The 26,370-nt window shown below is 38.8% G+C and overlaps 1 protein-coding gene across 1 annotated transcript in view; it reads left to right on the top strand.

Annotated features, from left to right (window-relative positions):
• Positions 1 to 26,370, top strand: part of NTNG1 (netrin G1) — a 354,379-nt gene that overhangs the window by 165,306 nt on the left and 162,703 nt on the right. The gene's annotated exons all lie outside the window — the stretch shown is intronic.

Genomic DNA, 26,370 nt, shown 5'->3' with positions numbered 1-26,370 from the left:
GCTCAGTTTTCAATGTCAGAAAGCCATTGTGTAATTAACATTAGGGTTGGTTGGAACGTGTAGGAAAAATCGTTTGTATTCTTGCCTTTTTAAAATGGACCCCAGTAGAGCAAGTTATGTCACTTTGATTTTCCTGACCATCTTACTCAACCTTGTTTCTTTTCTTCTGGTTCCCTTTATATGTGATTATTTTAAGTTTTGTTACCTATACCTTTGATCCATTCTTTTTTGTTCATCAATCATGAAAATATCTGACTTCACTTTGTTTCATATTCACCAATTCTCTTGCTTCTATGGTAGATTAAATAATCCAGCTTCCCCCCTGGATTGGAAATATCAAATAGCCTTACTGTTTGTCACTAGTTTTCTTGTGCCATAATGAAGATGCATCTAGTGGCATTTGGCTCATGCTTTGAAACCTGAAGGGAGCAATAGGTTTGTGAAATAAATGTGAAGAGAAGAGGCCTTGATATCTGCCCTACTTAGCTTCAGTTTCCCTTCTTGAATTACAGCTGTGGGAACACTCTATTTCTTCATCTTTAAAATGAAGATGATAATATGGACTTTGCAGGTTTGTTTGTAAATTAATAATATTTACAAAGAACCAGGAATACAGTAAGCATTTAATAAATTACAGCTATTATAATGAATGCATATATATATATATATAATATAAAGCATACAAATAACACAAAGCAGAAAAAGCTAGTGAATATAAGGGATGACAGAATTGAGATTCAAAGTGGTTTCAACTAGTATAATATTTAACAAGTACAACAAGATATAGTATCCAGTTTAGTATTCCAAATTAAGCTACTAGTTTTCTAATTTAGTAGATCCGTTAACATCTTTGTTTAACTATACTTTACTGAGTATCTGTCCCCTTCAGTCATTTTCGCCCTCCAGAAACTTCCTCTTCTCTTGACCCATTCTTCTTATTTCCTTTATACCTCTTTGGCTCATCCATCTTCGTTCCCTTTATGTTGTTTTCTCCTTTACTTCATCCTCTCCATGGTGATATTACCTATCACTCACAGTTTTGAAATTTCCATTTTATTAGTTTTCCATGATTCACACGTTCAGTTACCAAGTATTACCCAGTAGTCCTATATGAACGTTTGAAAACAGAACTCATTGAGTTTGCATAAATATTCCTTCACCCTATCTAAACTCTTGTTCCCGAGGTCAAGCTAAGCATCCCCTGTTAATTACTCATCATGGTAAATGGTATATTGCCATTTACACAGACACACAAACCAAAAATCTAGACTCTTCAAGTCTACTTACTGTCCCTACCACTCAATCAGTAAACCAATTCCTGTGATTCTGTTATTTCTTTTTCTGTGACCCGATTATTTCTTCCAAATCATCCCCCTGCCTCTTCCATAATTATTGCCTGTCATAATTCCTGCCTGGATTTCAGTAGCTACTTCACTGGACAGCCTGTCCCTCTACTCTGGTTCCTTACCAAACTGCCTTCAAACCTTCTGTCAAAGTTTAGCATAGCACAGATTTGTGAGTTAAATACACCTTTATTTAAGTTCCAGATCCATCTCTTGTGGGAAAATTATTTAACTCAGTTTACAGGGCTGTAAAATAAGGATAATAATATGCATATCATTAGGTTGTTGGGCACATTACCTTTGAAAGTGTATGTCATAGAAAGGAACCCTAATAATTTCATTTACTGCTGTTATCTTTCATGCAAATTTGACCATGTCATATCCTTCCCTAAATCCCTTAATAATGCTCAATAACTTTTAAGATAAAACTCAGTCTTGTCTGCTTAGCTGACCAGTTCTCTTATAGTTTAGTCCTAACTCTAGATTCTTCCTTCAGCATTGACCATTTTATGCCCTTCATTCTGGGCTATTCTATCTCTAAGCCATTTCCTGGAACCAGAGCAATCTTAGGTCTCTCTGTCATTAAATACACTCTCCTTGTACTAAGAAGACATTCTTTTCCCTGGTGACTATGTTCTCTCCCTTTAATACTAACATATCATCTGACTTACAGAAATTTTCTCTGGCCTAATCAAGGTGACCATCCATTCTAGCTTATCAAAGATAGGCTTAGTTTATAGCTGCTGTCTCCCTGTAATTATTATTAGCACCACCCTTCACATTCAAGAGAATTTCATGATACATTATATGGTCACCCTACCTAAACTCCACTTGTTCCCAGGCTAAGCTAAGCATCCCCTATTTTCTGTTTCCGTGGCATTCTGCATCCCCTTCTGCTTTAGATTTATCACAAAATACATTTTTCATAAAATCTTATTGTTTTATAAAATCTTACTTATCTGTCTCCCACTGGATTATGAGCTCCTTGAGGGCATGAATTTCATCTCATCTATTTTCACATCATTCATTCCTAGGACGGTGCCTGAAAAACATAAGTGTTGTATATTAATTATGGCATCCTGTCTTCTTAATCCCGCTTAAATTACCTATGAAATACTAAGTAAGGAAAGATGCCTCAGCAGCAAAAAGGAGTGAGAATTCAGTTGGGTCTCTGATGTGCCTAAAATACCCATGAGACAAATGTGGACACCACAGAGAATTATCTTCATTACCGTGTTGTCCTCCCTTTTCCTGCTTCATTTTGTACTGTAGGTCCAGGCTTCCACTTCTGCATTTGTGTGTGTCTCTCTCTCTCGCATTTGCCCTCTGTCACCTGCCATTAAACCCTACGTTAAATTGCAGAAGACTTAGAAATGCTAATTAGGTTTTTCTTTTGCTTTCAGTCACAGACCAGACCTCCAAACTTCATTCTCTGTGTCCCACTGAGTAATTATAACAAGGTGCATGCTTAGTCACTCAGCTGTGTGCAACTCTTTGTGACCCTGTGGACGGTAGCCTGCCAGGCTCCTCTGTCCATGGATTATCCACACAAGAATACTGGAGTGGGTTGCCATTTCCTTCTTCAAGAGATCTTCCTGACCCAGGAATCAAATTCACATCTCTTGTGTTTCCTGCCTTGTAGGTGAATTCTTTACCCACTCAGCTAGCATTTATTGAGAGCTTACTGTGTGCCAGGCTACTTTAAGTACATCTCATGCATTAAATACATCATTTAATAGTGTGAGGAGTAAATAGTATCCTTTGTGCTACAGACTCATTCTGAACTGAGGTGTCTCTCAACTAACCCTGAACTTTGTTTGCTGACTCACTTCTTTATTTGATTTGGTTATGTCCATCTCTGGGGCTTCCCAGATGGCACAGTAGTAAAGACTCTGCCTGCCAATGCAGGTGACACAGGAGATATGAGTTCAGTCCCTGAGTCGGGAAGATCCCCTGGAGGAGGAAATGGCTACCCACTCTGATATTCTTGCCTGGAAGACACCTTGCAGAGAGGAGCCTGGCAGGCTCCACTCCATGAGGCTGCACAGAGTGGGACATAACTGAGCACGCACGCACACACGTCCATCTCTGTGCTGGAAGTCAAGGATTGTCTTCCTAGTCTTCTTGTGTTGTGAACCAAATCATTTCACCACCTGAAAGATTCCTATGCTAACATCTTATCCTGATCCTAGATGACAAGTTTTAAGAATAGCTGTTCCAGCATCAGCAACCGACAACAACCACATGCAGTATATACATTGTTAGGAACCTGATGCAACAAACTAGTTACAAAAGACAGGTTTGAATTACCAGGGGAAATCTGAATATGATCATGCAGTGTGAGATATTAAGAAGTTATTCTTAATTTTGTTAGATGTGATCATGTCATCGCAGTAATGTGTTAAAGAAAAAGATGTGTTCTTCAGATGTAAGAGTGAAATGAACTGCTGTTTGTGCATGTGTGCTATGCCAGGTCGCTTCAGTCGCTTCAGTCTCTTTGCCTCCCTGTGGACTGGAGCCCACCAGGCTCCTCTGTCCACGGGATTCTCCAGGCAAGAAAGGGAGTGGGTTGCCACACCCTCCTCCAGAGGATCTTCCTGACCAAATATCTCCTGCATTGGTAGACAGGTTATTTACTACTAGTGCCACCTGTGCAAAATAGTCTAGCAAAAATTATAGAAATTAAAAAAATGAAAACAAAAAAGATCAAATGGGGTTACTAGCAATAGAAGAGGACATAGATAAACAGACTACTGGTAATTGTTGAAGTTGGGTGATGGGTACACAGTGGGTCACTATACTGTTCTTCTGCTTTAGTGTGTGTTTGAAAATCTTGAGTCAAACATGTAACAGGGTGATTCCTGGCACCCTACCTTAATTGTGCTGAATCAAGATCACTGGGGGTGGATTCCTCGAATCTGCATTCTTAGAAAACTCCCCAGGTGATTCCTAGGTGCCTGAAATTTGAGAACCACTGGTTGATATTTAAGATGGCAGGATCATTTCTCTAATATCTGTCCCTCTCCAAGACAATAATTGCTGCTGCTTAAGATGTCCAAGCAAACCCTTAACTTCAAGGATGAAAATATCAACACATCAATCTTAAAGGTGAATAGCAATAGCAGCGAGTCTACCACACAGAGCCAAATTATAAGGGCTCAGAAATAAACTTGATCTATTTCATGAAATAGAGGACATGGTTTTAGAAATTACCCACTTTTTATGCCTAATGAAATAAAAGAGGACATTGTCTCTATTGAGAAAAAGCAGGCCTGGGTAAGAAGAGCATGCTACATAATGAAAATGACAATAACTGAAATAAAAATCTTATTTGAAAGTAGTAAAAAGCAGACTTGACATCGCAAATAATCAAATCAGCCATATCCAGAATACTGAGAAAATGAAATCATGAGTTTAAAAAATGAGACCAAGTATAATGGGCATAGAGGTCAGTCATGAAGATAAAACCTATAGACTTAACAAATGGATCAAAATTAATCATTAAAGATGTAATAACATATATTTTAGAATTCTGGGATGAAAAAGACCCTAAAATACCAGTTGAAAGAATTTATCATGTCCCAAGTAGCCTAGTAATCAAGGTAATGACAGAAACTATTTCTTGTTTTAATTTTTAAATTATAAAAGATTATGATGATGCATTTCATAGTTTCAGAACAGAAAGGCTAAGTTCCTTCAATGGGAGTTAACATTATCTTTCTTCATCACTCGCATCTGCATTGCCTTAGGCCTGAAGATAATGGAGCACCTCTAGTATTCCTGGGGGGAAATCATGAGAATTTCATATAAAAAGGCACCCTCATTTTAACCTTGACAAAGTCAGGCTGCATCTTCCAGTCAGTGGTGCCCTTAATTGCTCCTTGATAGGCAGCAGTTGTGACATAGTTGTCATTGCCTTCACATGCACAAACCTGGCTGGGATTCCTGTTGACAGGACTGAACAAGAGCAGTTGCAAGAAACAAGAGAAGTTTGAAGAAACAAACTGTTTCATGGCAATAGGAAGAAAGAATATGAGTCCCAGTTCTTGCCTGAAAACGTTCTATTGACATATTCTAGTAGTATCAAAAAAGGTAAGCATCAAGACTTGCAAAATAAGTATTAGCAACTTAGGAGATAAACCCTTCAGATAGTAAAAGCATAGCTCTTTATTGAGTGTTGCCGTGAACTGTGGGTCCAAAGAGATTCATTATATTATTCTCTCTACTAATATGCATCTTGGAAATTTTTAAAGTCTTTTAAAATTGGAAGAAGTAGAGGAGCAGGAAGAAAAGGGAAAGAGATAATGCATTCCCAATGCTCCCTGATTGCTCAGATGATTTTAGGTAGAAAAGCACTGATATGGAGAACTCAGAGTTTCCAAGTGATTCAGCACAGCCAATTAAATTTATGTTTTTCTTTTTATATAGGCACAAAAGTAGTGTGTGATGCAAATGTGTACCTAGGTCTGGAGACCCTTTTTATTAAGTATAAAGTGAAAATTCTAATAAGAAAACATGATGTTGAAATTTAATTTGAAGTTTTGTTTTTTTTTTTGCTTTTATAGTACACACAATAGTACTGCTTATAATCAATGGTGTATTAGACCCCATGATGTAATAGAAATTATTATTTATGAAGCACTTGATATCTTCTGGGAACTGTTTAACAGCTTTGCATGTCTTTTATTTCTTAAAAGTAAGATACTCCTACTATCCTCACTGTACAGAGGAAGAAACTGAAACATGGGAAGCTAAATTAATCAAGGTGTCCAATATCTCACAGCTAGTAAGTGGATTCAGATCCAGGTAGTCTGAGTCCAATGGCCAAGCCCAAAACTGCTGTATCACTGCCTCACGATGATTTTAAGAGGAGAAACATTTGGTGCTCACTTTACGTAGGTATAGATAAGGAATTGAGGCCCAGAGGCCTAAATAGCTTGACAATAATCAATTAGTGATAGAATATAGTCTGATTTTGTTCTGTGTTCTGTCTGTCTTTTATGGCCATCACAAACATTGTGAATATTCAGACCCTAAAACGCTATATACATGCACACATGTGCACTCATACACACACACACACACACACACACACACACACACACACAGAGTTCTCATTATTGCCCCCATGGGCAGCAAATGGAAGGAAAGGAACGCAGAAAGTTTTGAAGCAAGTCAGGCCCTTTATGGGCTTCCCTAGTGGCTCAGACCATAAAGAATCCCCCTGCAATGCAGGAGACCCAGATTCAATCGCTGGATCAGGAAGATCCTCTGGAGAAGGAAATGGCAACTCACTCCAGTAGTCTTGTCTGGAGAAGCCCTATGGACAGGAACCTGGCAGGCTATAGTCCATGGGGTCCAAAGAGTTGGACGTGACAGAAGCAACCTAGCATGCGCACACGCACGCAGACCATTTATGTTATTTAATCATCACAACACTGCTTCAGGTTATCATTTTCATCTGACAGAGGATGAGATGGTTGGATGGCATCACTGACTCAATGGACAGGAGTTTGGGTAAACTCCGGGAGTTGGTGATGGATACGGAGGCCTGGTGTGCTGCGGTTCATGGAGTTGCAAAGAGTTGGACACGACTGAGCGACTGAACTGAACTAAACTGAACAGCTGAGGAAATGAAGTCTCGGAGAGGATAGGTAATTTATGCTAAGTTCCAGAGCTATCATATGGCAAAAGAAGACCTATCTACTGCCACAGCCCACAGTCTTTGATTTTCCAAAGATAACTAAGTACAATTACTAATGGCCCAAAAGAAGCTTTATTGATATAGCAGAGGCATGATGGCAGTTTACATTTGAATTTTGCCTGTAGATGTGGTTGGTTTGTCATGCACATTGTTTTCTCTTAAAATTATGTCAACTTTAAATACTGAGAGATCACCTGCAATCTGAGTTTTCTTATAGTTTCTCTGGAAAAATTGGAGAATGTGGCTGAACTGGATCCAAATTCCTACATGGAGACAGTCAGCTGGAACTGACCTGTGGTTGCCACCCTTATCCATGTGCCCTCCAGACTCAACACGCATTGCTTTACACACAGGATACTTCATGGTTTGCCTGTGCCTACCTGGCTTCTAGGGGCTTTGAGTCTGTGACCTTGAATCTAAGTGATTGTTAAGTAATTCAGAGAGCTGTTTACTTGAATATAATAAACTATGAATTGCAGACAACTCAAATTTTTTTTTGTTAGAAACAGCAGTTAGATCTGTTTGTGATATTCAGTCCTATTAAAAGAGATTTAGATCAAGAAAGGACTCCATTTCTTCTTTTTAAATTTGGGAGTTTTACCTGAGTCTTAAAAATTAACAAATCTTACATTCTGCTTTCAGGCTTCCCGTTCTTCTTTGGCTTAGTGGTAAAGAATCTGCCTGCCAGTGCAGGAGACACAGGAGACACGGGTTCAATCCCAGGGTCAGGAAGATTCCCTGGAGAAGGAAATGCCAACACACTCCAGTATTCTTGTCTGAACAATCCTGTGGACAAAGGAACCCAGTGGGTTCCAGTCCATGGGGTCGCAAGGAGTCGGACATGACTGAGAACAAATTCTACTTTCAACGTCTGTTAATACTCTGAATTAATTATTGGTGTATTCATTTATTTTAGTGTGAAATATCGATAAAATATCGTATAGTGTTTAGATTTATTTTCAGATTTACTCTGAGGGAGCAAGAACTCTTATTATCTATGAAAGTTTTCATATACCATTATTGAAGTTGACAGTAGTACTTATCACTAACAGCTTTCAGTAGCTGAGAGTGTTCCAGTGTGAGGCTAGAGTTCATCCTGGACAAACAGCAAGAAGAAACAAAAGTCAAGGAGGAGTGGGGAGCAGCCTCTCCATTCCCAGGGATTAGAGCGGCATTTTGGTCGAGAATGTCCACCCCGAGTGGTCTCCTTCCTCTCCTGGTCGTCGCCAGACTCATCAGATGTGTGCTTCATCAGTAAATACAGAGCATATACTTTTAATTTATGTATGTTCCTTTGTATAAGAATAAGTTCTTGTTTTGCATTAATATGTTTTAAGCATTATGAAACATATCAAAATACAATTTAAAGCATGAGGTAACACCATGTGGAAATAGATGTTCCAGTATTTTCTTCAACTCCTATTATGGGTTACTTTGTGTCTTCTTAATTGTATCCACCACAGTGTTCCACAATCTACTCTATGCAACAGCAGCTCAACATCATTTTAATAACAAAAGATTTATTTGTCAAGTAACTTTGGAAAATGCTGGATTAAATCAGATAGGTGTCCTTGCCATGTGACTTCTCTATGAGTCTGTATGAGGGAGATTGTCAATAAGGCTAATATTCCTGTAAGTTCCTTTTGGGAAATCCTTCTCTACCGAAGTTTCCTAGAGATCATCTTTGCTTGCTGTTTGCCATTTTCTTTCCATAGAGTTTCCATATAATCTCCCAAAGATTCATCTCACTGACTCTTCTTTCCTAAGACCATGTCCTCCCCTTTGCACCCAGAACCTTGTATCTTTTTAAATAAGCCTTGTTTGAGTCTTAGTCTCAGCTCTCTTCTCATCCAGGCAATAGTTTTATCTTGGTTTTAGGTAAGACTTGTCCGCCTAGCTTCACTCCAGTTTCTAGGATGAATCCTGGTCTCAGGTAAAAGGGATTTAAAATAGATCTACTCCACAAGTTGGAACTTGCCCCAAATTTACTCTTCCTGCTTTGTCTTGATCAGGTATAGGAACACTTATTCTGATAATTTTTTTATTCCTGGAACCTAGTTCCCACTGTACTCCATTGATGATAAGCCAGTGATTGCTAACCTGCTTGGCATGTGATCCTTTCAAGAACTTTAAATTCTTACTTTACAGAGAATATGCTTATCAGGGACTGAAACAAACTGAAGTATCAGTTAGGTTCTGTTCAGGAGCTACAGTAGTGTACCAATATTTTGATCATAAAAAAAAAAAAAACGCTTAGAGTTGGTTCTGTCCACTTTCTGCCACCACTAGCTGTCACTACAATCTTGGCAGTTCACTTAAGTCCCAGTTTCCTTATCTGCAAGATTAGAATAATAATAATAATAATAATAAAATAACAGTTTATTCCCCCATAGGATTGGTTTGTTTTATTTCAAGAATCAAAAGATTTAATTCATGTAAAACATTGAGAAAAGAGTACTAAAAACAGCCCTAGCATATAATAAATTTACAGTAAATGTTAACTTTTGTCATTATTATTGTTTTAAACAAAACAACATTAGGTATTTTTCTGTAGCATTAGGCATTTTTCAAAAGAAAGTTGGGCCTTTTATGTAATTCAATAAATATCAAATGTCTGTGTTTCATTTGAGGGCCCAAAACTGCACTTTGTTTCTGGTTTTAGTATACTCTTAAGTATTGCTCAATACTGATTATTCTCGGTGGTGATGTTGTCTAGTGGCTAAGTCATGTCCGACTTTTTGCGACCCCATGGACTTTAGCCCACCAGGTTCCTCTGACCATGGGATTTCGCAGGCAAGAATACTGGAGTAGGTTGTCATTTCCTTCTCCAGGGAACCTTCACTTTCCAGGGATTGAACCTGCATCTCATGCATTGCAAGCAGATCCTTTTACTGCTGAGCCACTGAGGACACCCACTGATGTTTGATTCTTATCATATGTCAAAATAATTGTCCTGTTCATTTGTTTTTGCTTACTACTTTTTGTATGGTGTCAACATATCAGACTATACAGAGAGTCTCTCTTGGTTGAAAGCTTCTCTTTGAAGGCAACACCACAAATACAAACATATTCATCGCTTCTTCGTGTTAGCCTGGTGTTTGTTTTGTTTTGTTTGATATTTCTTTTACTATTGATACAATAGCAACATATGACTTGGCCACCAGATGTTAATACATTACTGCATTTAAAGTTTGGCAAAATTTATTTTAAATCTTGGCCTGTCCACCATTCAATAAGTAATATAAATATTTTCCCTCACCCTGTAGGCTCATGAGCCATCAAATACTGTACTAAAACAATACTGATCCTGCAGCAAGATAAAAAAGAAGGCTAGCAATAAGGGCAATGTGATTTTACACTTTAATATCTAAAATTAGATCCAAAGTCCAATATAAAATAATCTAATATTTAAAATTCAATATCTTCTGACTTCTCAGTTTTGAAATCACTTGAGTAGACCAGTGCAATCCATTCAAGACAAGTAGATTTTCCACTGATATGGTCCTGAACTAATATCGAGGAAGATCTGAAATTGCCTAAAATCAATCCTTTTATTGGTTTCTGTAAGGGAAAGTTAACCACAGCGGATTAATGAAATTAGAAGGTGAGGAACAAAGGAGGCATTTATTCAATAATCTTAGTCATAGAACATCCTGGCTACTAACTAAAAAGATTTAGCCAATACGTAAGAGAGATTTTTGCACTGGGAATACATCCTGTGTTTGCAAAATTAAAATGTAGATACTTAGAAACTTAGTCCATACTTAGCCTTTTTTTCATGAGTATGTTTATCTTTTCCTTTCCTACTACATTTGCACTTTGTCATCAAAACTGATCAGTCTTAAAAGTGCACAGCCTGATCCTTTTTCCCATTTAAACTGTTACACCATTTTCCTTCGCTTTCATTTTAGACCTCGCCAACGTGTTTTGAGCCCCTGCTTCCTCCCCTCCCCTAATTTTTAAAAATCATTCCATCATTCTCTAGTATGACAGTTTCTGCCTCAACACTCTATTATAACAAGTATTTTCAAGGTCATTGACAACCACTTTCAAGACAAATCAGACGATTTTAGTGAAGTGAAGTCGCTAAGTCATGTCTGACTCTTTGAGACCCCGTGGACTGTAGCCTACCAGGCTTCTCTGTCCATGGGATTTTCAAGGCAAGAATACTGGAGTGGGTTGCCATTTCCTTCTCCAGGAATCTTCCCGACCCAGGGATTGAACCCGGGTCTCCCACATTGGAGGCAGACGCTTTACCGTCTGAGCCACCAGAGAAGTCTGTCTTATTCCTTATCTTCTCTCAAATATGTGGCAATATTAATCATATACTCTTTTTTTTTCTTAACCTCTGGCCTTTTAAAAGAATCTTTGTATCAAGGATAGGAATTACCTTTTCATTTTCTTGGAGGTCATATTAACTTTGTATGTCTCTCCTGAACATATATTCAGATATCCAGAGTGCCCTAATTATATATATAAACGCAAATGTGGGTTGTAAGCTGCCAATAAAATCAGTTGTAAGTAAATGATGTGTTCACATTTATGACCAATACATGAGGTCTTCCTTTTTTTAGAGGAGTTGATAAACTCCTACATGGTTGATCCAGAAGAGATTCCTGCATAAAGAAGAATTCATCCCCTACCCCTAAATTCTTGAATGACATTAATACTGTGGTTGAGGAGTTTCTACTTACCTTTCTGAAGGAACTTAAGTGCATCCTTGTTGCAGTTTGATTTTTGACCATCCCGTTCATATTCTTTTATGTAATTTTTAAGGAACCTTTTGGTCCTTGTGGGTTCTCTCTGTTTGACTTTCCCAACCATGAAAAACACAAATCTCAGACAATTCTTCAAAGATTCCCTATTATTCTATTTCTCATCTTAGTCTTTGCTTTCACCAGCTAGTCAGACTGTTTTATATGCCATCTGTACTCATGTTGCCCAAAGCAAGCACATCCAGGACATCAAGTGCCTATTTCCATTGATGGCAAAGGTCATTTCAATCTAAATTACAAGAAGTAGAAGGACGATTATGAACATTCACCTGCCAGAAAGTTGTTACCTTAATCACATCTGGTTGATTGTTTAAACCAGTATGTCCAATAGAAATATAAGGTGTTCATACAATTAATTGAAAACATAACAACGGGGGAAGAAACAGGTTAAAATAATTTCAATATGTTCTATCTCCCTAGAATATCCAAAATATTATCATTTTAACATGTATTAATATAAAGTTATTAATGAGATACTTACATTGTTTTGTACTAAGACTTTGAAATCCAATGTGTGACTAATACTTACATCACATTCATTTCAGACTAGCTACATTTCAAGTCCTTAATAAACACATGATCCTTGTGGCTACTGTATTGGGAAACCTAGGTATGAACTGTTAAAAGGAAAAGAGAATGAAAATTGAAGAAAATGGATCTATGTTGTCAACTATACTTCAGTTTCTGTGTTATGTGTGGGTTTTCTTTTTCTAAGGTATTAGCTGCTTTAGTTTTTACCTGGGAGTGAGATGTAGTCTTGGTTCTGTACTTGAGCAAACAGAGGCCCAGAAAAGTTAAATAATTTCTCCAAGTTGATTTTGCTCATAAATTCAAGAGTATGATTTCGGTCTCAGGTATATCTCTTCCCATCTGGGTTTTAATTACTCTGAATTCTGAGTTGACTGGCAGGGTAGGAGGACTATTCCTACCCTAGGATTTTTCCCCCTAGATTGGCCAGGTGTGTGTACTCAGTTGCTCAGTCCTATCTGATTCTTTGCGACTCCATGGACTGTAGCCTGCCAGCCTCCTCTGTCCATGGAATTTTTCTAGGCAAGAATACTGGAGTGGGTTATCATTTCCTGCTCCAGAGGATATTTCTCACCCAGGGATCAAACTCATGTCTGTTGCATTGGCAGGCAGATTCTTTACCACTGCACCACCTAGAAAGCCCAGATTGGGCATAGCTACTATAACAGGTTTGATTCTGAGTGATATGGTATTTTCTAAGAGTCATCTGTGAATATTTTTATGTGCTCAATCACTTCAGTCACATCTGACTCTTTGAGACTCTATGGACTGAAGCCCACCAGACTCCTCTGTCCATGGTATTCTCCAGGCAAGAATGGAGAAAGTGGCCTGCTGTGCCCTCCTCCAAGGAATCTTCCTGACCCAGGGGTCGAACCCAAACCTGCATATCCTGCATTGCAGGCAGATTCTTTACTGCTGAGACACTGGGGAAGCCCAGTGTTTTTATGTTAGTTCACAAACAGCACCCTAGGACCTTGTATAGTTACAACATAAATAATAGGAATGGCATTTTTGCATTTGGATTCTCAAGAGATTGATTTGTTCTATGTATTCTATGAAGAGATTAACTTTACCCCTCCATTTTATTAGCCTGTTTTGAACAACTGACTACTAAACTATTCGGTGGCAATAGTTGAAGAGGAAGCTTTTAAGAGAAAACAAGTTGGAAAGGTCATAGTTAGAAACAGCAATGTTGAAATGCCAGTGATGATAATAGTATCATGGACATTTATTGAGGTTCCACTATGTGCCAGACACCATGCTAAGCTCTTTTGCATATTAGCTCATTTAATCCTCACAAAAATGCTATGAAAATGTACTGTTATTCCTATTATATAAACCAGAAAAAAGAAGCATAAAGAATTCGCTGAGGGGTGGGATGTGAAATCTGAGAAACATAGTTCTGTGCTCTCTCACTACAGGAGAAGCTGATACTCCTTGATAAAATAACTATTTGTTCCAACCATCCAGGCTTGAAAATAATGATTTCATCTTTGTCTACCACTGATACCCCCACCACTGATATCACTAGTTTGCAGCTCACAAGGGTTATCTTTAAATTACTCCTAACCTGTTCCTATTTTCACTAGTTTCTATTTACCTTCCAACACTTGTCCTATTCACTCTTCCACTTGATTTTTCCCCACTTCATTTGTAGTTGGCCTTCCACTTCCTTGTGACTGCTTTGGGAAGGGTAACATAACTTGTTCATTCCTTGGGTTGCAGTTCCCAGCTCTAGTAGTCTCTTGTTGAAAATATGGTTGGTTCCACTTAGCTCCTTAAGAGTATTTACAACTCCTTGCACTGGCTCCTGAGGGCTCTGTTTTGCCTTCTGGACTCTTGGGTCTTTATTTTCCAAACTAGAATAATGTGTAAGAAGGATATTTGAGGGAAACAGACTAGCTGGATTTGTAATGAAGTAGGCAGACAATATCGGAAAAGGCAATGGCACCCCACTCCAGTACTCTTGCCTGGAAAATCCCATGGACGGAGGATCCTGGTGGGCTGCAGTCCATGGGGTTGCTAAGAGTCGGACACGACTGAGTGACTTCACTTTCACTTTTCACTTTCATGCATTGGAGAAGGAAATGGCAACCCACTCCAGTGTTCTTGCCTGGAGAATCCCAGGTACGGCGGAGCCTGGTGAGCTGCCGTCTATGGGGTCGCACAGAGTCGGACCCGACTGAAGCAACTTAGCAGCAGCAGCAGCAGGCAGACAGTATGGATGTGGGAGTTGGAAGGCTGAGTGAGAAAAATTTGATGGTTTTGAACTGTGGTATGGAGAAGACTCTTGAGATCCCCTGGACAGCAAGGAGATCAAACCATTCAATCCTAAAGGAAATCAACCCTGAATATTTACTGGAAGGACTGATGCTGAAGCTGAAGCTCCAGTACTTTGGCCACCTGATGTGAAGAGTCAACTCACTGAAAAAGGCCCTGATGCTGGGAACGATTGAAGGCAAAAGAAGAAGGGGGCAACAGAAGATGAGATGGTTGGATGGCATCAACGACTCAATGGACATGAGTTTGAGCAAACTCCAGGAGATGGTGAAGGAGAGGGAAGCCTGGTATGCTGCAGTTCATGGGGTCACAAAGAGTTGGACATGACTTAGCAACTGATGATGGAGAACTTGAAAATATTTTGTTGAACATTATGAATTAAAAATCTTTATGGCATTTTAAAAAGTTTTCAGTTACATTAGCTTTCAAACTAACATTTTGCAAATGGAACTCTGCTGGGATAGGCAGTGATAGAGGGCAAATCTTTACTAGTTGTAGATAGATACCTTATTGCCAACATTTTCACTTTTTACCAGGCATTAAACCTTGGTGTCACCAATGATTCTGTCTTTTTCTTTTTTTTCTCCACGTTCAGTCAATCTAATTTCTGTAGAATCTTGCATCACCTTTCTGTTCACTTCATTGCAGATCCTTGTGCCTCTCAATCTCCAGTCCATTCCCCCTTTCACTATCGAATGTGCTGTGCTGTAGTTATCATGACATTCCACAATTTCTAAGGACATCTCAGTTCTTGTTCTAGATGTCATTGGAAATAGACTCACCTAACTTTAGGTCAGTTCCAGAGACTTTCTGGTTTCATAATAAGAACTATTGATTTGGAAGTGAAGTTTGGAAGGATTTCTGTAATTAGGAGAGCCATTTAAGCAGTAGCAAGTTAAATAAAGAGCAGTTCCTTCTTTTCCAGCAAAATATGTGTGCTTTCTTATTGGACAACAAGAAAGTTGGACAACAGTTTCCACCTTTACACATCTTACATTTTTTCAAGGATTTGCACTACTGAGGTACTTCTATGCCTGCGTATTTTAAAGTTACTCTTTAAAACTATCTCTTTTGCAGCTTCTTCCTTCAGTTTTATTTTGTTCTCCATAACTGTCCCCAAAGAAATAAAACTCTTGGTATTTAGCTACTCCTGTACACTTAGAAGAATGCTGTGGGTTGGATAAGTAAGGAAAGATGAGGTGAGGAAAAGAAATCCTTGGCTGTAAAGTCACTAGGAGAAATGCTACTGTGACTGATGGAGAAAAATGAAGATCAAATGAACACCAGGAAAAGACTGGGACATAATTGCAGCTCATGCCATTTGTCTTTGTCCTCCAACCTCACCAGAAGTCCCAGTAACTGTATCAATCACACACAGGCATACTGCACTTGGAGTTGGACCCTGTTTTTTGTTTGGCTTTATTCTTTTTGGATATAGTGTATTACACCAAACAAATTCTATCTACAACTTAGGGAGCTGGGACTTTCTTAAAGCTTGGTTATCTGTTTGATCCCAAATCACCAACCTATGAGCAAATCTTATTCCAAATTTTAAATCTACTTAATTTATTATGTTTCCTCTCTGACTTCCTGTTTTTCTGCTTTCCTTATGTTCTTTTGATCCATAAATTTTTGTTGCACATTTATGTACCAGTTCTCATAGAACTCTTGTGGAGGAGACATAAAAATAAACAACCAGAATTTAATGAGTCATATAAAAATGCATATGGTCCACTGTGTATTCACGTATACTCATAGGTTGGTACGTTCAACTTATGAGGTATCAACTTGAGTGAGTTACGAAATAAAAATTACAGAGGCCAGATCTTGAACGATCTTAAAAGCTGGGAATTTGAATTGTACTCCTGAAGGTAATGGGAAGTCCATTAAAGAGCTTTAAGAGGAGGTGTGATACAGTTAGTTTTGGATTTTAGAAAGATTACTGTAGCAGCTAGGTAGAGACTAGATTATAAGAGAACTACATAACCGTACCATGGAGAGAGAACATTTAAGAATCTATTACGGTAATTCTGGGCTTCCCTGGTGGTCCAGTAGTTAAGAATCTACCTTGTAATGCAAGGGACACCAGTTCAATCCCTAGTCTGGGAAGATGGGACATGCCACAGGACAACTAAGCCTGTGCCCCATAGCTACTGATCCAGTGCTCTAGAGCCCACAGGCTGCAGCTGCTGAAGCCTGAATGCCTGGAGCCTGTGCTTCAAAACAAGAGAAGCCACTGCAGTGAGCAGCTGGCGCACTGCACTGAAGAGCAGTCCCTGCTTGCCACTAATTCGAGAAAGCCTGCACGCAGCAACGAAGACCCACCATAGCCAAAAACCAAAGTAAATAAATGAATAAATAAAATATATGACAAAGAGATGATGATATAATTATAAAAATCTATTACAGTAATTCAGAAGAAGAATATTTTTTAAATTTTAAAATATTAAAGAAAAAAAAAACCTAAGGACAGCATTGGCAGTATGAACAATGTTGTGGTGATGAGTTGCATCTGGAGTACTTGGCTGGTGAACAAATTGAAGAAAAAGAGAAAAATATAAAATGGTTCCCAGGTTTCCTCTTTGAGAAATGGAAAATTTTGTGTCATTCTCAGAGTCAAGGAATACAGAGGGAGGAGCATGGTTAATGCTAGCTACTATTAATAATTATTCAGCACTCATTGCATGTCAAGGAGATGCTAAACACTTATGTAATTTTATTTCAAATTAACATCATAGAATATGTATTATTATATGAATTTAAAGAAGAATTCAAGGCTCAAAAAGGCAAGTAGCTTGTTCAAAATTATGTAACAACTAAATGTTAGAGCTGAAATCAAACATAGGCAGCTCTAACCTAGAATGTTGGTTCTTAATACACCAGCGTTATCAAAGTGTGATCCAGAGGGGATCTGCATCAAAATCATCTAGTATATTTGTTAAATCACGTTCCTGGTTCCAACCCAATATATTGAAACCAAATTCCTGAGGAGTGGGACTAGACTTAATGTATTTCTTATACAACTTAAAATTTATATAGCATTGTGTGCATAGTATATGTTATGACATGGTGGAAGGAGAATTACAAATTCATTTTTAAAAAAACATGGAGAAACGAATCACTAGTCTAGGTTCGATACAGGATACAGGATGCTTGGGGCTGGTGCACAGGGATGATATGGGGAGGGTGGTGGGAGGGGGGTTCAGGGTTGGAAACTCATGTACACCTGTGGTGGATTCATGTCAATGTATGGCAAAACCAATACAGTATTGTAAAGTAAAAAAATAAAAAAATAAAACCATGGAGATTTTAGTATATGAAGACTACTACCTTGGTTAACATTGGTGGTGGTGTTCAGTCACTCAGTCATGTTCGACTCTTTGCGGCCCCTGGAGCAGCAAATATTCTCAGGCTGGAATTTGATGAGATGGTTTAAGTCACAGTTCTCAGTCTTGATAAAGCTTGTGGTGCTGCAACCACTACAGAGTGGTTTTATATGCAGGAAGGATGTTGGAGTGAATAAATTATCACCCAGCTGAGCCCCTAGACTCCTCCTTCATACTCTTGTTCCATGGTCTTTGACACCTACCTCCAAGTCTGTTACAAGCATGAAAGGTCTCTGTTTTCTTTCCTAAAAAAGAAACATTTGCAAATTTATTTTTGCATCTTACTCCATTAAATGTCTGTTTGTTTTTAATACAAAAATATGTCTATTTATGTACCAAGGCATAAAACTCCAGGAGGTTGTACAGGGTCATAAGTGACACTGTTTACCCTCAAGGACACCCGATGCTCTCTCTAAAGGCAGGAGGAGCTGACGTGAGAAACATGGGATTTTGTTGCTTGTTTAGGTCTAAACTTCACTACTAAATTGTAAACATTTTATTGTCTTAATAATGTGTTTTACATTATTTTAAAATTATTTTTTACAGTATTTTTACAATATTTTACAATATTTTTTTTTCAATATTTTAAAAATAGCAATGGTACACAGTAAACTCCGGGAGATGGTGATGGACAGGGAGGCCTGGTGTGCTGCGATTCATGGGGTTGCAAAGAGTTGGACACGACTGAGCGACTGAACTGAACTGAACACAGTAAACAGCTAACGAACTTGGAAGGAGGGCATTTGAAAGAAATAAGGAGTATGAAAAATCAGAATAGACTCACCAAACCCAGTCACATTTGGGTGTCACATTAGAAAGATCCCCTGCCACCAGTGACAATTAAGTGATCTCTTCAACAGAGGGCACTTAGGTCTTCCTCTACTCTTTTGAAGATGATGGTTTTCAGAAGATGGGCGTCAAGCAGATCTTGGATTTGCTTTCTCATGTAAGAGAAAAATGAAGCAGTTTGTGAGATCAAATCAGATCTTTCAAGACTGAGAATCTTCAGACTAATTCTCACAATGGATGATGGTATCAGGATGCAGAACATTCCTACCTTTGTGGTATTTTGCTCACCTTGTTTCTCATAAGTTACTTAAACTGTTGACAGCTTGCTTCAGCTTTGTGTTGTTAAAATTTAAGTGTCTGTGTTCTGGTCTATTTTGAGACTATTTGTAAGGCCAAAATATTGTACCAAAGGTTTTTCAGTAGTATTTATTAAGAAAATAAAATTTAAAAAGCAATTGCCTTACCTACTGTAATATCAGTTTACTACAGTGTTTTTCTGTAGACATTAACTTTCAAACCCACTTGATTCTATATATTTCTTCTTCAGTACATACCAAGTAATGAATTAGATGCTATATATGAATCCATTTTTGTGGTTTGTGGCTTGAGAATTTTATTGGCTCCTTCTTAGAAACTTGGTCTTTTTAACCTCTGCAGCCTTCACCAGTTTGAAAATCCTAACCATAATCCTCTGTGGGGATTTACACAGGTGTCTATTATGGCCCGTAATCTGTGATATGGCTTGCAGCATTCTTCTTGTAGAAAGGTTAAACCCTCCCGTCTTTATTTCTGAGTAAAAAAGTCCACACGCAGAATTGTCAGTGAGCAGATGGAAACAAGCAACAGCTTCAATCAGGCCTTAAGCCCGTATCAATGGCAGGGAGGAATCTCTGTGATGAGTAAGGGCTTCCATTAGAAACTGGAGTAGTCAGTTTTTAACTTCAGAGTTACAAAAATAAAATTCTTTATCCTGTATCCCATGCTCAGAGTTGGGACTCATGTTCCCCCAAATACACAGGTACTTTTATAATAGCTGTTACCTAACATTTTAGTTGGGACAGTCCCAGGATATCCGACAGTCCCAGGATAATGTTCAAGCTATCCTGTTACCATGTATAAGCCCTACATTGGGGCCCCTGCCAATCAGTAGGGCAGGTTACAAAGTGAAACTGCATTGCCATTTGAAGGAATCCCTGCCCTTTGTTTCCAAAGGAACAATGGACACCTGGAAAAACACACTCCCATCTGAGGACATAGAGTCTATCCCCATAGCTGTGGTCATCAAGTGTTTTTCAGTATTGGTGGCACTGATATTTATCTTTCAGATTTCTGGGAAAAGATATCCACTATCTTGGATTGTGTGTGCATGTGTGCTGAGTCACTTTAGTTGTGTCTGACTCTTTGCAACCCCATGGGCTGTATCCCACCAGGTTCCTCTGTCCATGGGATTCTCCCAGCAAGAATACCAGAGTGGGTTGCCATGCCCCCCTCTTGAGGATCTTCCCAACCCAGGGATCAAACCCATGTCTCTTATGTCTCCAGCATAGTCACACAGGTATTTTACCACTAGCGCCATCTGGGAAGCCACTACTTCTGATTTCTCTCTGTTCTCCCTAATGTCAGTAACAAAGCTATATGGCCTGAAGAGGGAACCTCAGCGTGACTAACTCGGCATGACTACATAAGCTCCCATACTCAGAGTAGCCCAAGTTTCATCACATAAGTCATAAAGGAGGGGCCTTTCCCCTTTATTAGAGCCAAGGAAGAATCCAGAAGTTCCAAGACCAAGAAGTTCCAAGAAGGGACTGGGAGTGGGGAATCCCCCCAACCAAAAATTGCCCCTCTGATATAAAGAGATCAATCACCAGCCTCCCCAAAACTGTCCTGCTTGGCTCCCAGTGAGCTGTATTGAAAGAGGAGAAAAAGAAGCCATCTCCTGAGGGTGATCGCCTAGCCTAGCAGCTAAAGCATGCTGCTCATGGTCTGTTTCTCTGAGAGCTGAGCCGTGGACCGTGCTACTGGTGTCTTTACCTTTTGAAAACCTTGCATTGGCAAAGCCATATGTGTGTGTGTACACGTGCGTGTGCATGCCCTTTCGCTCAGAAGGACCAATTCTTTGCAAATCCATAGGCAGTAGTCTACCAGGCTCCTCTGTCCATGAAATTTTCCAGGCAAGAATACAGGAATGGATTTCCATTTCTTTCTCTAGGGGATCTTTCTGACCAGGCATCAAAGCCACATCTCTCATGTCTCCTGCATCGACAGGCGGATTCTTTACCAGTGTGCCATTTGACTATACTGATGTCCATTTCAAAATCACAGTGGAAACAGGTCAGGAGTGCTATCCCAGAATAATGCAGCAGTTTCTGCTCCCCTGGCTTTTGTGCCATTTTTTGTTTGTTTCTTTGTTTTTTCCACTGTCACCAATGAAACAAACAAGAATGAGCCAGAGGCAAATGGTTGCTAGGCCATTCTTTCTCAGTGTTTCTCATGATCCATGTAAGTGTTAACCCAAATGCTTAGCATACCCACTTGTAAGCACATGCCTACGTGGCGTGTAAATTTACAGGTTTGTAGCAAATCTCCCATGAGGATTCTCTATATTTCCAACTGTCATTCCCAATAGTTTGCCAACAGGTTAAGCTTGAAAAAGTAAGTTCACAATGGTAGGAACCACAAGTATTACATTATATACTGCTTATATAGAATTTCCTTTTTTTTTTTTTTTTTAACTCTAAACGGTCTAGTAGATCTTAGGTAAAAGGATGTTCTTTTTAAGTGTCCAGGCCCATCACTTCATGGCAAATAGATGGGGAAACAGTGGAAACAGTGGCTGACTTTATGTTTGGGGGACTCTAAAATCACTTCAGATGGTGATTGCAGCCATAACATTAAGAGACACTTACTCCTTGGAAGGAAAGTTATGACCAACCTAGACAGCATATTAAAAAGCAGAGACATTATTTTGCCAACAAAGGTCTGTCTAGGCAAGGCTATGGTTTTTCCAGTGGTCATGTATGGATGTGAGAGTTGGACTGTGAAGAAAGCTGAGCGCCAAAGAATTGATGCTTTTGAGAAGACTCTTGAGAGTCCCTTGGACTATAAGGAGATCCAACTAGTCCTTCCTAAAGGAGATCAGTCCTGGGTGTTCATTGAAAGGACTGATGTTGAAGCTGAAACTCCAATACTTTGGCCACCTGATGAGAAGAGCTGACTCATTTGAAAAGACCCTGATGCTGGGAAAGATTGAGGGCAGGAGGAGAAGGGGATGACAGAGGATAAGATGGTTGGATGGCGTCACTGACTCAATGGACATGAGTTTGGGTAGGCTCTGGGAGTTGGTGATGAACACGGAGGCCTGGTGTGCTGCAATTCATGGGGTTGCAAAGAGTCAGACACGACTGAGCGACTGAACTGAACTGAACTGAACTAACAGAAGGAAGACACTTCTGTCCATAGAAACAGTAAGAACATATCTAAAATTTTATTTATTCCTCTGAGTTCTGAAAACACATTAAAGAAGAGTAACAGCATTCCACTTTGGCTACAAAGTGCTAATTAATAACTACCTTCATTTCCCTCAGTAGTAAAATATTACATTATTTTTTAAATGAAGTTAAGCATCACAGTCTTCTAATTGTTATACAAATATTGAATATTTAGCAGCAGTAACTGTTTAATTATTTAGACATTTCTTAATGGTGTAAATATTATCAGCACAGCCATAAATATTTTCTGCTTTGTCCATAGACAATCATCTAAGGATCTGTTTCTTGTACGACTTCAATTAAGATCTATTTAAGACTGCCTACTGGCCACAAAATAATTACTTACACTTGTAAATGCCTGAATCTGTTAGATTTAGCAGCTAGAAGTGTTCTTTGCTTTTGCAAGTAGGAAGAAGTTGTTTTTCTTATATAAATTTTATTGTTGATTGTATTAGAGAGGATTAGGGTGTGGTTGAAATAGTTGAAATTTTAATTAATGTAATCCCTTTTACAGCAATTGTTTTCATGTTGATAATTCTCTATAACAACAGTACAGATCACACCCTTGTGAAATATTTACACTAAATATTTTAGCATATAATCTCTCCTCCAGCTTTGTCTTTCTAGAATTGTAAGATTTTCAGCTTTGGCTTTCTTCTTTCCCCTCTCACCTAACATGCAGGGTTTCTTCTTAGGGAACCAGAATGACTTTTCTTTTTCCCTCAGCTAATTTTCTGTCAATGTCATTATCTCTAGTAAGTTATGTTGTTGTTGTTGTTCCGTCACTTAGTCCCATGTCCGACTCTTTGCAACTATGGACCACAGCATGCCAGGCTTCCCTGTCCTCTATCTCCTGGAGTTTGTTCAGATTCATGTCCATTGAGTCAGTGATGCCATCCAACGATTTCATCCTCTCTTACCCCCTTCTCCTGCCCTCTATCTTTCCCAGCATCAGAGTCTCTTCCAATGAGTCAGTTCTTCACATCAGTTGGCCAAAGCATTGGAGCTTTAGCATCCGTCCTTCCAATAAATATTCAGGATTGATTTCCTTTAGGACTGACTGGTTGATCTCCTTGCAGTCCAAGGGGCTCTCAAGAGTCTTCCCCAGCACCACAACTTGAAAGCATCAATTCTTAATGGTCATCAAATCATTAATCTCCTAAAAGAGCATGGATGCTATGAAATATGAATAGTTCAATTTTTTACGTTTGGGTTTTGGTATCTGCATTCATTAGTGTAGTTTTTCATTTGAAATGATTTGTTTACTGAATGATTTTAGTAAATCGTTGTGCTGCTAAAATTATCACTAGGAGTAGAGTCACATGAAGTATGAAATTGTCATTTTGGTTAACCTCTGATTATCTCCTGTGTAAACTGGGAATTGCTCTTAATCTGCTCAAATGTTGTATTATTCAGGTGAGATTTTCTCTCACCTCCCAGTATAAAATTACAATCAGTATCCTTTCTCCAACACCATTCTCTCCTCCAACTGGCTTTATTTTTCTGTATAGCAGTTATCATCATGTAACATTATAAAGCATTATATATCAGGGTTTTTTTTTTTAGTATATCTCCCTTGACTAACATGGAAGCTATTCTAAAAGCAAGGACTTAGATTTGTTTACTGTTATATCCTGAGAGCCAAGACAAGTGCCTTAAATATAGTAATACTCTAAGCAGTCAATAATTACAGCTTTTCTCTCAATTTTTCTGGTGTCTAAGGCACCAAATCAGTGCAAAGAAATGAAAATTTCCCCTCTTCCCAGCATGCATTTTGATAGCTGACAATTGGATGTAAGAGTAAGCATTTATCCTGGGTTCGCTGTCTTCTCAGCCCAAGTGGAAGCATGTCCCTCTGGAACAGAAGCAAAGAGTGCAAGATTTGGCTACATCTTCATTAAATAACTAAAGCTTTAGGTTGTGCCCTGTTGGTTGGCATCCCATTCATGTGTTTACAATTTTAAGAGTAATACAAGCAGAGAATCTCAAAGGATGCTCTCTAGAACTCTACTTATGTGGTATACAAGTAGGGATTACTAAAATAAGAGTTCCATGGTCAAATGAGTTTCTGAAATTGGGTCGTACATGAAGCTAAGGAAGGTTCTTAATATCAAGGCCTCTCAGAGGTATGATAATGCTCATTAGGGCTCTCCAAGGCAAGAAGACCTGAGGCTAGGTCATAGGTTCTTCGGTTCTGCCAGCCTACTCTTGTTTCCATAACTAGGTTCCATATTGGGAACTCCACTGACTTAGGAGGTGAAAGGGCCAGATCAGGTGCAGAGAAAGTGGGTTCCGGCTCCACCACTTACTCTGTTATATGACCTTGGGCAAGTTGCTTAACACTTCTCTATGCCTCAGTTTTCTCTTCTGTAAGATAGAGATGAAAAGGATTACCCAGGATAATACATGCAAAGCAACTGATCCATAAATGCTAAATAAATACAAGGTATTGTCAACACCTTTTATCAGAGGTGGAAATGAGTGATTTTTAACTATATGTCTTCAAGCATATTTTTTAAGACAGGCTTATTATTACTGAACCATACCCAGAATCAGCTAGCTGTGCGGTTTTTTTTTTTTTTTTTTGTTTTTTGTCTCAGCACCCTGTCCCCATCTCAGAAGCTCTGTGTATCTGAATGGAAGTGGAAGAAATGCTGTCTTTCAACAAGACTTAATACAAATGTCTGATAACTCACTTTGGTGTATCCCGCAGAGTTGATTTCCTGTGTTTCAGTATCCTTGACCTCAGATGAAGACACTTTTGTCAGGAGAAAGGTGGTAGCATCCATGTTAATGATTGTGCAGATGGCTACATGCTGGTAAATTTTGAAGTGACCATATTTTTTCAGTAAATTTCAAATGAAGGTGTGATTGTGTAAATCTGACCCCTTCCAGTAAAATGTGCATTTCCATGTATTTAGAATTTATAAATCCTGACAGATTCCACAATATTTATAGCCCTCCATAAAAAGTCTTTGCCAGTTTGCAGAGCTATGCATTTGGCTCTCTGGTATGCTTAAAAGAGTTTAAATAATAATAAATTTGGTGATTTATTCCACCTGGAACAGAAACTTATTCCCCCCCCACCCTTGGCTCATTTTGAAGGGGATACTATAAATAGTGCCACAGACGCTGGGATCAGGAATAGGATATTGAAATTCTAGAGAGAACAGAAACATTTCCACTATCACTGATGCCTTGAATATATTTTTAAAACAGTTCTGTTCCTCAAATAATGTACCTTCTCTCCTTTCTCCTGCCCTTTCTCAGTTATACTCAGACCCCCAAACTTGTTGCCAGCTTTAGGATTCAGTTGCATTAATGGGAAAGAGAGAGTGAAAGTTTTAGCTGACTAGGTAGGAGGAAGTTGCCTCTAGGGAGGCCAAAGCAAGTCTCCGATGTTCATCTCATATTTCAAAGGAGTCAGCCAGTAACTGAGCATCAATGTCTAAAGTGTAAATTCATTATTTGAGACTCACCTTATGTATCCTGTAGATATGATGGAAAGCTCCTAGTTCATGAAAAAGAAAAAAGAAAAAAAAAAGCCTAAGGACAATGTCAGAGGATCGAATCTTTCACCCATCCATGGTTAAAATTACCCAGTACAGGATAACAGAGAAATACCTGAAGAGTTGACTCCAAATGATTTTTTAAAAACACAAAATGAAACCCAAATTGGGAAGCCAATTGTTTGCTCTAGTATCAGTCTACTGATGAAACCTGAGAGCAGCCATTTAGTTTCACGTAAGTGGTGTTATAACTTGTGATATGACAAGGAGACTTATTTTCAGCTTCTTGTTGGAGTGGAATGTGAAGGAATTAGCCTTTGTGCGAAAGAAAATAATAATAATGGCTAACATCCATGGAGAGCTCACTGTGGGCCAGCACAGAGTAAACACATCAAGTGACTGTGACTCTTTGTAAAAACCTAAAGTGCTGGCTTTTCCTGTCCTGATAAGTTGGAGCACACCCCCGCCCAAAGTCTTTCCTGAACAATCCCCTTGCCTCTAGCTAATAGGATGGCAGGTGTTTGGACCAAGCCCCAGAGCCTGGAGTGTACCACATTTTAATGATTTG

This window comes from Capricornis sumatraensis, chromosome 2 (genome assembly GCF_032405125.1).
Source record: "Capricornis sumatraensis isolate serow.1 chromosome 2, serow.2, whole genome shotgun sequence".
NCBI lineage: Eukaryota > Metazoa > Chordata > Mammalia > Artiodactyla > Bovidae > Capricornis > Capricornis sumatraensis.
Note: the sequence above shows the minus strand (reverse complement) of the source record. Positions and strands in the feature narration are given on the sequence as shown.